Raw genomic sequence first — 12,028 nt, 5'->3', positions numbered from 1 at the left:
GTGTTATTTTATTTTGTAATACAGTATTTAAAATTATTATTTGTTTCATCATTTTGATTTATCTCTTTCTTTTTGGTTTTACAGTATTTATTATTGTTCATTCATTTTTTTATTTTTGTGTTATCTTTTTTTTGTATGACAATATTTATTATTATTATTTATTGTAGTGTTACTTATTCCAGTATTATCTATTATTCTATTATCCAATCTGTTTTGTTGTTTTTTTATACATATATTGTAAGGCGTTGGGAAGGATATGACAGATTACCCAGCATGCCTTGCAGGTTTATTTAGATATTTAAGGCAGAGCGAAGGCCTTTTTTAAACAGGAAACGTGACAAATAATTATTGCAACTAATATGTCGCCATGATGAGGTCATCCGTAAGCCTGAAAGTGCTGGCGCTCGTTCCAACATCATGGCGCTCGTTCCAACATCATGGCGCTCGTTCCAACATCATGGCGCTCGTTCCAACATGGTGTCTCCACTCTCGCTATCAAACCTGTGAAATGCAGATCTTACGAGGCTCGCTGCAGGTCTTGAGATTGAAGCGCCACAGATAAATAAATCCCTGGTCAGATCAAATAAACCTCTCACACGGAGCCTGCTCAGCCTGCAGCCTGGGTTGCCATGGCGATGTGTCCTGCTTTAAAAAAAAAAAAAAGAAAGTGACACAGAGTTGAGCCTGAAGTGTCACATGATGAGATCTGGCATTTTCTTGATTTTATTTTGAAATCATTAAACCTGACTTCCTGTTGCCTATAAACAAGATGATGAGGTACAATAGCTTGTAAAATGACTGACAGAAATACAGCGACGGTCGTTTGTTGGCCTTTTAAGACAGGAGGGAGCACTAAAGATAAGGTGGGTGGTTGTGTGTGGGGGAGGGGGGGGCACATTCATCACATGGCGACACGACACTTATTATGTTTTATTGCTGCAGCTGCATGCTAATACAGCGCTGCAAGAGTGCTGTAGTCCCAGTTTAACCTTTGACCTCAGATACTGCAACCGTCCTGTACAAAAACCAAAACCAGCGTTTCCGGATGTTGTTGATAAATGGCTTTTACTTTGCATAGTACAGTTTTAACTTGCACTTACAGATGTAGCGACCAACTGTAGTTGCTGACAGCGGTTTTCTGAAGTGTTCCTGAGCCCATGTGGGGATATCCTTTACACACGGATGTCGCTTTTTGATGCAGTGCCGCCATTTTGTCAGCGAAGCTGGCAGCGTTTCCGGGTGTTGTTGATAAATGGCTTTGGTTTTGCATAGTAGAGTTTTAACTTGCACTTACAGATGTAGCGACCAACTGTAGTTACTGACAGCGGTTTTCTGAAGTGTTCCTGAGCCCATGTGGTGATATCCTTTACATACTGATGTCGCTTTGTGATGCAGTACCGCCTGAGGGATCAAAAGTCTGTAATATCATCGCCTACGTGCAGTGATTTCTCCAGAATCAGCATACTAAACATTCATGTATTTTATGTACTTTATATATTTGTATGTAATTATTTCATACCAATACCTTTACGTTTTTTTATTTTTTTTATCATAATGCTTGTTTTTCATTTTTTGGTGGTTTTAGCACAACTTTTCTGCACATCGCCAAACTAAGACCTTTTTTTTATATAATATTTGAAATCTTATCATGTTTTAATGTATTTATTTCCTGCTAATATTTTTAAGTTTTCCTTCTTCCAGAACCTTATTTTTGTTTATTTTTTCCTTGTTGTTTCTGTGTTGTTTGTGCTGCTATTTTAGGTTTTTTAATATATTTTTTAAAAACAAATTTGACTACAGTATTAAATATCTTTGCCATACGTGCCTACTAAACCTTCAGTCATTTCATATATTTCATATATTTCCACAAATTTATCTCTTGCTAATATTTTAGATTTTTAATTTTGAAGCCAGTTTTTCATCTTTTTTTGTTGTTTTATCCCAACTTTTCTGAACATTACCGAACCTCAACCTTTTTCTTTACATTATTTTAAATGATCTTGAAGTTTTCCTTCTTCCAGCGCCTTGTTTTTGTTTCTTCTTTTTCATCGACTTTCTTGTATTTTTATGCTGCTTTTTCATGTTTTTTTTTTTATAAATTTTTGACCAAATTGGACTTCGTTCCAAAATTAAATCATGTTGCCATATGTGTCTAATTAACCTTCAATCAATCAATGTTTATTTACATAGCCCTAAATCACAAGTGTCTCAAAGGGCTGCACAAGCCACAATGACATCCTTGGTTTGGATCCCACATAAGGGCAAGGAAAAACTCACAACTCAGTGGGACGTCAATGACTATGAGAAACCTTGGAGAGGACTGCAGATGTGGGAAACCTTTATTTATTATATATATATATATATATATATATATATATTTATTTATTTATTTCTTGCCGATACCTTTAATTTTTTTAAAGCTTGTTTTTATTCCGTTGTGAGGACGGTGTGGCGCAGTGGGAGAGTGGCCGTGTGCAACCCAAGGGTCCCTGGTTCAAATCCCCACCTAGTACCAACCTCGTCACGTCCGTTGTGTCCTGAGCAAGACACTTCACCCTTGCTCCTGATGGGTGCTGGTTAGGGCCTTGCATGGCAGCTCCCTCCATCAGTGTGTGAATGTGTGTGTGAATGTGGAAGTAGTGTCAAAGCGCTTTGAGTACCTTGAAGGTAGAAAAGTGCTATACAAGTACAACCCTTTTACCATTTCCATACATTTTTTGCTTTTTTTAATTGCCTTGTTTTTGTTTATTTTTTTCCATCTACTTTGCTGTGCTAGTTTTGCTTCATTTTTGTTCCTTTTAGGATATTTTGGACAGAAATTTGACTGCAATACATTATTCATTAAACCATTTTGCCCACTAAACCCTCATTTATTTTATATATCTGTTCCTATTTATTCCCTGACAGTTTTTTTTTTCTTTTTTAGGGCCCGCATGGGCCAAAGGACCTATTGTTTTTCGTGCGTTTTATTATTATTATTCTTTATTATTGTTATTATTATTATTCCGCCGCCTCTTTGAACTGTTATTTGACCCCCTGAACAAGTTTCAAAACTCACCAAATTTCACACACTCATCAGAACTGGCGAAAATTGCCATCTAATAAAAAAACCAAACCCCAAGAATCAAAAATGCGCTCTAGCGCCCCCTACAAAAAAAAAAACAGACTGCTTGTAACTTCCGTTAGCAATGTCGTAGAGACATGAAACCAAAACCTCTATGTAGGACTGACTTAGACCTAGATGTCATAATTTTACTTTATACGGCAAAAATTAAAAAAAAATTGGCATAAACCCCATCAAAGCAAAATTTGCCTAAAAAAATGCAATTTTTTCCTCTTTGCGCTGTATTTTGACCCTCTCAAAATGCTTCAAAACTCACCAAACTTGACACACACATCAGGACAAGCAAAAATTGCGGTCTAGTAAAAAACCAAACCAAACTAAAAACCAAACCCCAAAACTCAAAATTGCGCTCTAATGCAATTTTTGAATAAAACACAGAAAAAACTGCTCCTAGGAAGAAAACACAAACAAAACTGCCTGTAACATCCGGTAGGAATTTTGGAGGGACATGAAACAAAAACTTATATGTAGGTCTCACTTAGACCTACATTTTAATAATTGACAACCTTCAGCAAAAATCAACAGGAAGTTGGCAATTAACCCTTCAAAACAAAAGTTTTGTAAAAACCCGTCACCTTTCTTCAAAAGTTATCTCCTCTGAGCCCGTTTGTCGTTTCGGCTTCAAACTCGCACAGGAGAGAGTTTGAACCCTTCTGATTAAAAGTTTTGAACAGAGTTTTGATTACTGCTCCAGTTTTGATTTTATGACCCTTCAAAGATCAACTGCGCTGATGCTGCTGCGCTGTTGTTGTCTCAAGATGGCTACTACCACTGGACAAAAGTATTGGGACACTTAGGACTAACAGTAGACAATGACAATGTGAAATGGAATTAAATCTTTTTTGTCCTGAAAATTCTACACACAATACCCTGTAATAATAGCAGCTACTATCCATGCTTCTACCGCTTATCTGGGTTTGGGTCGCGGGGGCAGCAGCCAAAGGCGGGCCCGACCAACGCTGCTTGCAGCTTTAATCTCAAATTTTCTTTGTCTATATCAAGACTCTTTTGCATCTTTCTCTTCAATTCATGTCAATCCTCATTTTTATGTACGTTTTTTTTCTTTCCTGCCAGTTCCTTCTAAAGTGCTGCCTTTTTCTCTCTTTTTTTTTTTTTTTTCAACTTCCTGTCCTTTTCCGTGGATTGTGTTATTGAGTGAGTGCATGTGTCGCCCGGGGGGGGTCGCACCATGTGACCTCGCTCGCCGGCGTGTCTTATATTGACCGTGGAGGCAAACAGGAAGTAGTAGTTCTCTTCTCCGAGCATGCATGTTTATATTTACCTTGCCTGCCATGATGGAAGTGAGAAGTCAGGGGAGGAGGGGGTGGGGGGGTGGGGTGGGGGGGGGGGGGGGGTGAAGAAGCAGTCATTTGAAGCTGAGCTAATTAAAAGGGATGAGCAGCATGTTGTGATAATGAGACGGAGAAAGCATCTTGAGGAGCTTTTTCCTTTTTACGGGAGCGGCAGCCAATCCCATCGCCCTGATGAGCCCGCTCGACCAATCAGGTCGCTCCTTCCGAGCCTTGGCAACAACCTCCGCTGCAAAGCAGAAACAGCAGTGTGTGTGTGTGTGTGTGTGTGTGTGTGTGTGTGGAGAGAATGGGGGGTTGTGTTTGCGTGTGTGTATTGGCATTGTCTTCGTCAGTGTTTGGCTTGTAACACCTCATAGAAAATGTGTACACACACACACTCTCACACACACACACACACTCCTACACACAACCATGCGTGCAGCATTTCCATCATGGCTTGTTTCACCACCTCAGAAGAGACTTAGCTCTTCTAGTAGCAGCATGACGACCGGCATTAAAGTACAGTTGCGCGGTAGGCCTAAGTATTCATTAAAGAATAAAACCAATGCACAAATGTGGTGGAACAGTACATATTCATAGAATTCTAGATCAGACTTGGGCAAGTTATGGCCTGGGGGCCACATGCGGCCCGTTAAGCTTTTCATCCTGGCCCCTCGTACATTCCCAAATATATATATTTTTATATCTTTAAGATGGAAAGTGTAGCTGCCATCAAATGACTGTAAGTCTTGAACTATACAAAGTATTTCAGTGGTTGCAATCTGCCGTTTTTGCATGATATACTAGTTATTATGGTAATGTAATTAGTTACTATGGTAATGTAATTAGTTACTATGGTAATGTGATTAGTTACTATGGTTATGAAATTAGTTACTTTGGTAACATAATTAGTTACTATGGTAATGTAATTACTTTGGTAATGTAATTTGTTACTATGGTAATGTAATTAGTTACTTTAGTAGTGTAATTAGTTGCTATGGTAATGTAATTAATTACTTTGGTAATGTAATTAGTTACTATGGTAATGTAATTAGTTACTATGTTAATGTAATTAGTTACTTTGGTAATGTAATTAGTAACTATGGTAATGTAATTAGTTACTTTGGTAACATAATTAGTTACTATGGTAATGTAATTAGTTACTTTGGTAATGTAATTAGTTACTATGGTAATGTAATTAGTTACTATGGTAATGTAATTAGTTACTTTGGTAACATAATTAGTTACTATGGTAATGTAATTACTTTGGTAATGTAATTCGTTACTATGGTAATGTAATTAGTTACTTTAGTAGTGTAATTAGTTGCTATGGTAATGTAATTAGTTACTTTGGTAATGTATTTAGTTACTATGGTAATGTAATTAGTTACTATGTTAATGTAATTAGTTACTTCGGTAATGTAATTAGTTACTATGGTAATGTAATTAGTTACTTTGGTAACATAATTAGTTACTATGGTAATGTAATTAGTTACTATGGTAATGTAATTAGTTACTTTGGTAACATAATTAGTTACTATGGTAATGTAATTAGTTACTTTGGTAATGTAATTAGTTACTATGATAATATACTTAGCTACTTTGGTAATGCAATTAGTTACTTTGGTAATGTAATTAGTTACTATGGTAAAGTAATCAGTTACTTTGGTCATGTAATTAGTTACTATGGTAATGTAATTAGTTACGTTGGTAATGTAATTAGTTACTATGGTAATGTAATTAGTTACTATGTTAATGTAATTAGTTACTTTGGTAATGTAATTAGTAACTATGGTAATGTAATTTGTTACTTTGGTAACATAATTAGTTACTATGGTAATGTAATTAGTTACTTTGGTAATGTAATTAGTTACTATGATAATGTACTTAGCTACTTTGGTAATGTAATTAGTTACTTTGGTAATGTAATTATTTACTATGGTAATGTAATTAGTTACTATGGTAATGTAATTAGATACTTTAGTAATGTTATTAGTTACTATGGTCATGTAATTAGTTACTATGGTCATGTAATTAGTTACTATGGTAATGTAATTAGATACTATGGTAATGTAATTAGTTACTATGGTAATGTAATTAGATACTATGGTAATGTAATTAGTTACTATGGTAATGTAATTAGTTACTATGGTAATGAAATTAGTTACTTTGTAACATAATTAGTTACTATGGTAATGTAATTACTTTGGTAATGAAATTAGTTACTTTGGTAATGTAATTATTTACTATGGTAATGTAATTAGATACTTTAGTAATGTTATTAGTTACTATGGTCATGTAATTAGTTACTATGGTCATGTAATTAGTTACTATGATAATTTAATTAGTTACTATGGTCATGTAATTAGTTACTATGGTAATGTAATTGGTTACTATGGTAATGTAATTAGTAACTATGGTAATGTAATTTGTTACTTTGGTAACATAATTAGTTACTATGGTAATGTAATTAGTTACTTTGGTAATGTAATTAGTTACTATGATAATGTACTTAGCTACTTTGGTAATGTAATTAGTTACTTTGGTAATGTAATTATTTACTATGGTAATGTAATTAGTTACTATGGTAATGTAATTAGATACTTTAGTAATGTTATTAGTTACTATGGTTATGTAATTAGTTACTATGGTCATGTAATTAGTTACTATGGTAATGTAATTAGATACTATGGTAATGTAATTAGTTACTATGGTAATGTAATTAGTTACTATGGTAATGAAAGTAGTTACTTTGGTAACATAATTAGTTACTATGGTAATGTAATTACTTTGGTAATGAAATTAGTTACTTTGGTAATGTAATTATTTACTATGGTAATGTAATTAGATACTTTAGTAATGTTATTAGTTACTATGGTCATGTAATTAGTTACTATGGTCATGTAATTAGTTACTATGATAATGTAATTAGTTACTATGGTCATGTAATTAGTTACTATGGTAATGTAATTAGTTACTATGGTCATGTAATTAGTTACTATGGTAATGTAATTAGTTATTATGGTAATGTAATTAGTTACTATGGTAATGTAATTAGTTACTATGGTCATCTAAGTCAGTGTTTTTCGACCTTTTTTGAGCCAAGACACATTTTTTCATTGGAAAAATGCAGAGGCCAGCAGCAGAAATCACTAAAAAGCAAAACTCGGTTGAAATACAAACCCCGTTTCCATATGAGTTGGGAAATTGTGTTAGATGTAAATACAAACAGAATACAATGATTTGCAAATCCTTTTCAAGCCATATTCAGTTGAATATGCTACAAAGACAACATATTTGATGTTCAAACTCATAAACTTTACTTTTTTGTTTTTGCGAATAATAATTAACTTAGAATTTCATGGCTGCAACATGTGCCAAAGTAGTTGGGAAAGGGCATGTTCACCACTGTGTTACGTCACCTTTTCTTTTAACAACACTCAATAAACGTTTGGGAACTAAGGGAACATATTTTTGAGTTTATACCAAAATGGATACATGGATGATACAGCAGAGGATTGGGAGAATGTCATGTGGTCAGATGAAACCAAAATAGAACTTTTTGGTATAAACTCAACTCGTCGTGTTTGGAGGAAGAAGAATACTGAGTTGCATCCCAAGAACACCATACCTACTGTGAAGCATGGGGGTGGAAACATCATGCTTTGGGGCTGTTTTTCTGCTAAGGGGACAGGACGATTGATCCGTGTTAAGGAAAGAATGAATGGGGCCATGTATCCTGAGATTTGGAGCCAAAACCTCCTTTGAATGGTTGACCAAATACTTATTTTACACCATCATTTACAAATAAATTCTTTAAAATTCCTACAATGTGAATTCCTGGATTTTTTGTTTCACATTCTGTCTCTCACAGTTGAAGTGTACCTATGATGAAAATGACAGACCTCTGTCATCATTTGAAGTGGGAGAACTCGCACAATCGCTGGCTGACTAAATACTTTTTTGCCCCACTGTATGTATGTATATATATATATATATATATATACTCCGGCTTCCTCCTACCTCCAAAGACATGCACCTGGGGATAGGCCCCTCCCACCTCCAAAAACATGCACCTGGGGATAGGCCCCTCCCACCTCCAAAAACATGCACCTGGGGATAGGCCCCTCCCACCTCCAAAGACATGCACCTGGGGATAGGCCCCTCCCACCTCCAAAGACATGCACCTGGGGATAGGTTGATTGGCAACACTAAATGGTCCCTAGTGTGTGAATGTTGTCTGTCTATCTGTGTTGGCCCTGCGATGAGGTGGCGACTTGTCCAGGGTGTACCCCGCCTTCCGCCCGATTGTAGCTGAGATAGGCACCGCAACCCCAAAGGGAATAAGTGGTAGGAAAATGGATAGTTTTGGACTTCTTTAGTTCCTGGTTGCACTTCCTTGTTTGTTTGGTCACCATGGTTACTTATGATTTCCACCTGCTTCTGTTTGGTGGGACACACCTGTGTCCAATCAAGAGAGAATATTCAAGGCTGCCTTCTTGATCACTCGTCCTGGCTTCCTTGTTTGTGGTAAGCAACAGTCACATATTCCTGTCTGGACTCTGTGTTAAGTTGTTGCCTTGGCTTCCCATGCGTTTGGCACGTTTTTCTTTTGTTTCTGTCTGTTTGGTACGGTTTATTATTTATTAAATCACATCCTATCTTTATAGTTTTCATCCGGAGTGTCCATGTTGCATTGGAGGAACGACCTCGCATAAAGATGCAAGACCCCCACGTGACAACCTGAACCATCTACTCACCTGTCACTGTCTTCGAGGCCGGTCCTGGCGCGTCCTGTTCTGCAGCAGGCCTGCAGGCCACGCCCCCCTCCACACATGTACAGGTATATGTAATTAGATAGATATTGCGTCCTCCAGACGCAATATCCAGGTGGGTAAAGTGTCTTGCCCAAGGACACAACGGCAGTGACTCGGGAGGCTGAAGCGGGGATCGAACCCGCAACCCTCAAGTCGCTGGCACGGCCGCTCTACCAACCGAGCTATTATACCGCTAGCCAATCCAGTCCCAGGCGGCCGAGAGGACACAAACTTTCCGAAGGGTTGTAAGCGTTAGCCCCGCCCCCTTCCGGCTTTGAGCAGGTGAACTCCGCCCACGTATCACACCTGCATTGTTTAGCTGTCGTTGAACGTACATTCTACCAAAACATCAACATGAATGCAAAGTGTTTGATGTTTTCTTCTGTTTTGTTTTGGGAGTGACAACATGAATGCTGGAATCATTTTATCTCATTAGTCATTTAAAAAAAATAAATATCAGATCCTAATTGTAACATCAGAGAGCCAGTTATGTTTTGCTTGTATTTATTGCTTTAAAAATCAACATTATATTGTTTTGATATAAAGTTAATTGATAATTGCAAGACATCATTATTTTGTGACATGTATCTTTTTCACCGCCTCCCATTTATTTAGTTATTTGTACAAAATTACAGGTGCAAGAAAAAAAAAAGTATTTGTTTTAGGATTAAGACCTGTTTTGAACAAAAAAAAATCAATAATTATTTTTTATTTTTTAGGCCATATACACGTTTATTTAATATGCAGCAGGTTTGTTTTGGAAGGGTTTTATTAACATTTATAAACCTAAATGACATTTTGCTTTGAATCAAGAATCTATTCTGAATTGAATCGTCACCTTAAGAATCAAATTGGATTGCAAGTTGTTGTGAGGCTCACACCCTTAATTATAATATGTCATAATTTATATTTATAATCAAGATTAATTGTAATAATTTAAAAAAAATTTAATATTTCATCTCTTGAAAATGTTAAATTTTTCTAGTTATTATTTGTATTTTGTCATTTATTTACACTTGGAGATTTGTTACATAATTAAATATATTAAAATCACGTGACATATTCTGTATATTTTAATCTTGCATTGTATTTTTTTTAATTTGTAATATTTATGGTTTGAAGTCCCTATAATAAAAATTATATTTGAATATTACTATAAAAACTGAAATATGTAAACATGTAAAAAAAAAACAACATTTTTTTAAATACAAATGTAATTAAAATGTAACCATATTTAAATATTCGTATAAAAATGTATGTTAAAATTGTAAAACAAAATATAGAAAAAAATACAAATTTTTTATATTTAATATTTTAATTAGCTAAAAATTGAGATACATATATTTGTTAATTTTTAAAATTTTTACATATTTATTTTCATGTTTATTTCAATCTGATTAATACTGTGTGACTGTATAAAATTATTATTTTTTTTTAAACATCTTTGGAATGTTGTAATTTACTACATTTTAAACCGTATTTTCATTTAAAACTTTTTTTTTAAACCTAAATGAACCATTTAAAAATAGATACATATTTCTTATATTTGTAATTTTATAATTTGTACATATTTATTTTCATATGTTTATTTCAATCTGATTAATACAGTGTGTGACTGTATAAAATTTTATAAAATTATTAAAAAAAAACATCCATTACGTTATTTTAAAGCGTATTTTCATTTAAAAAAAGTTTTTAAAATGTTTTAAAAAATGACATGACCTATCTAAAAATATAGATACATATTTGTTAATTTTTTTAGTTTTTACAATTTTTACATATTTATTTTCATGTTTATTTCAATCTGATTAATACAGTGTGTGACTGTATAAAAATTTATAATTTTATAAAAAAAAAACTTTGGTATGTTATGTTATTTTAAACAGTATTTTCATTTTTTTTTTAAATGACATGACCCATCTAAAAATATGGATACATATGTTTGTTAATTCTTTTGTTTTTGCAATTTTAACAGATTTATTTTCATTTGTTTATTTCAATCTGAATAATACAGTATGTGACTGTATAACAATTTATAAAATTATTTTTTTTTAAAAACATCTTTAGTATGTTGTAATTTATTACATTATTTTAAACCGTATTTTCATTTAAAAAAAAAATGACATGAACCATCTAGAAATATAGATACATATTTTTTTAAGATTTGTAATTGTGTTACTTTTTACATATTTATTTTCATATGTTTATTTCAATCTGATTAATACGGATTATACAAATTTATAAAAAAACATCTTTGGTATGTTATTTTGTTATTTTTAACCGAATTTTCATTTAAAAACATGTTTTAAAAATGACATGCTCGGCCTCGTTTAATTCTCGTCCAAATAAATGAAAAGTATAATAATAAAATAGATTAAACTGCGGTGAATGACTACCTGCATTTAAACAGTGGCACTTCTCCTCCTCGCCACTGGGGGCAGCCTACGTTGATGCGTGCAGATATTCCAATTTATTTTTTGTACTTTTGTAGGCATGTAAAATAAGATTAAACATGTTATTTCCCTTCAGGAAACTGTAGAATCTTCTTGTAAATAAACAAAAAGAGGTTTATTTAAAAATCTAATTTTTAAATAGGTTTAAAAAAAAAGGACATTTACTGTATGAATGATTAAAAAGCCTCGGAACGGATAACAAAAGGACTTTCAATTGTGTGCAGGTCACTCCGGCAGCATCCGGGGGGGACAGAGGCCCACGTCAAGGCAGAGAAGGTTCTGGAGTCAGGAGTGGGAGGTATAAAGTGTGCATGAGTCAGCAGTGTGGAGGCTGCAGACTAA

At 34.1% G+C, this 12,028-nt stretch overlaps 1 long non-coding RNA gene across 1 annotated transcript; it reads left to right on the top strand.

The window, feature by feature from the left end:
• Positions 1-8,776: 8,776 nt before the first annotated feature.
• Positions 8,777-11,984, top strand: LOC133561233 (uncharacterized). Its single transcript, XR_009808616.1, has 3 exons — positions 8,777-8,946; positions 9,087-9,259; positions 11,911-11,984. It is a non-coding gene; the product is annotated as an uncharacterized LOC133561233 (long non-coding RNA).
• The last annotated feature ends 44 nt before the right edge of the window (positions 11,985-12,028 follow it).

This window comes from Nerophis ophidion, linkage group LG10, assembly GCF_033978795.1.
Source record: "Nerophis ophidion isolate RoL-2023_Sa linkage group LG10, RoL_Noph_v1.0, whole genome shotgun sequence".
NCBI classification, from domain to species: Eukaryota; Metazoa; Chordata; class Actinopteri; order Syngnathiformes; family Syngnathidae; genus Nerophis; species Nerophis ophidion.
This window is presented reverse-complemented; position numbering and strand designations above follow the sequence as displayed.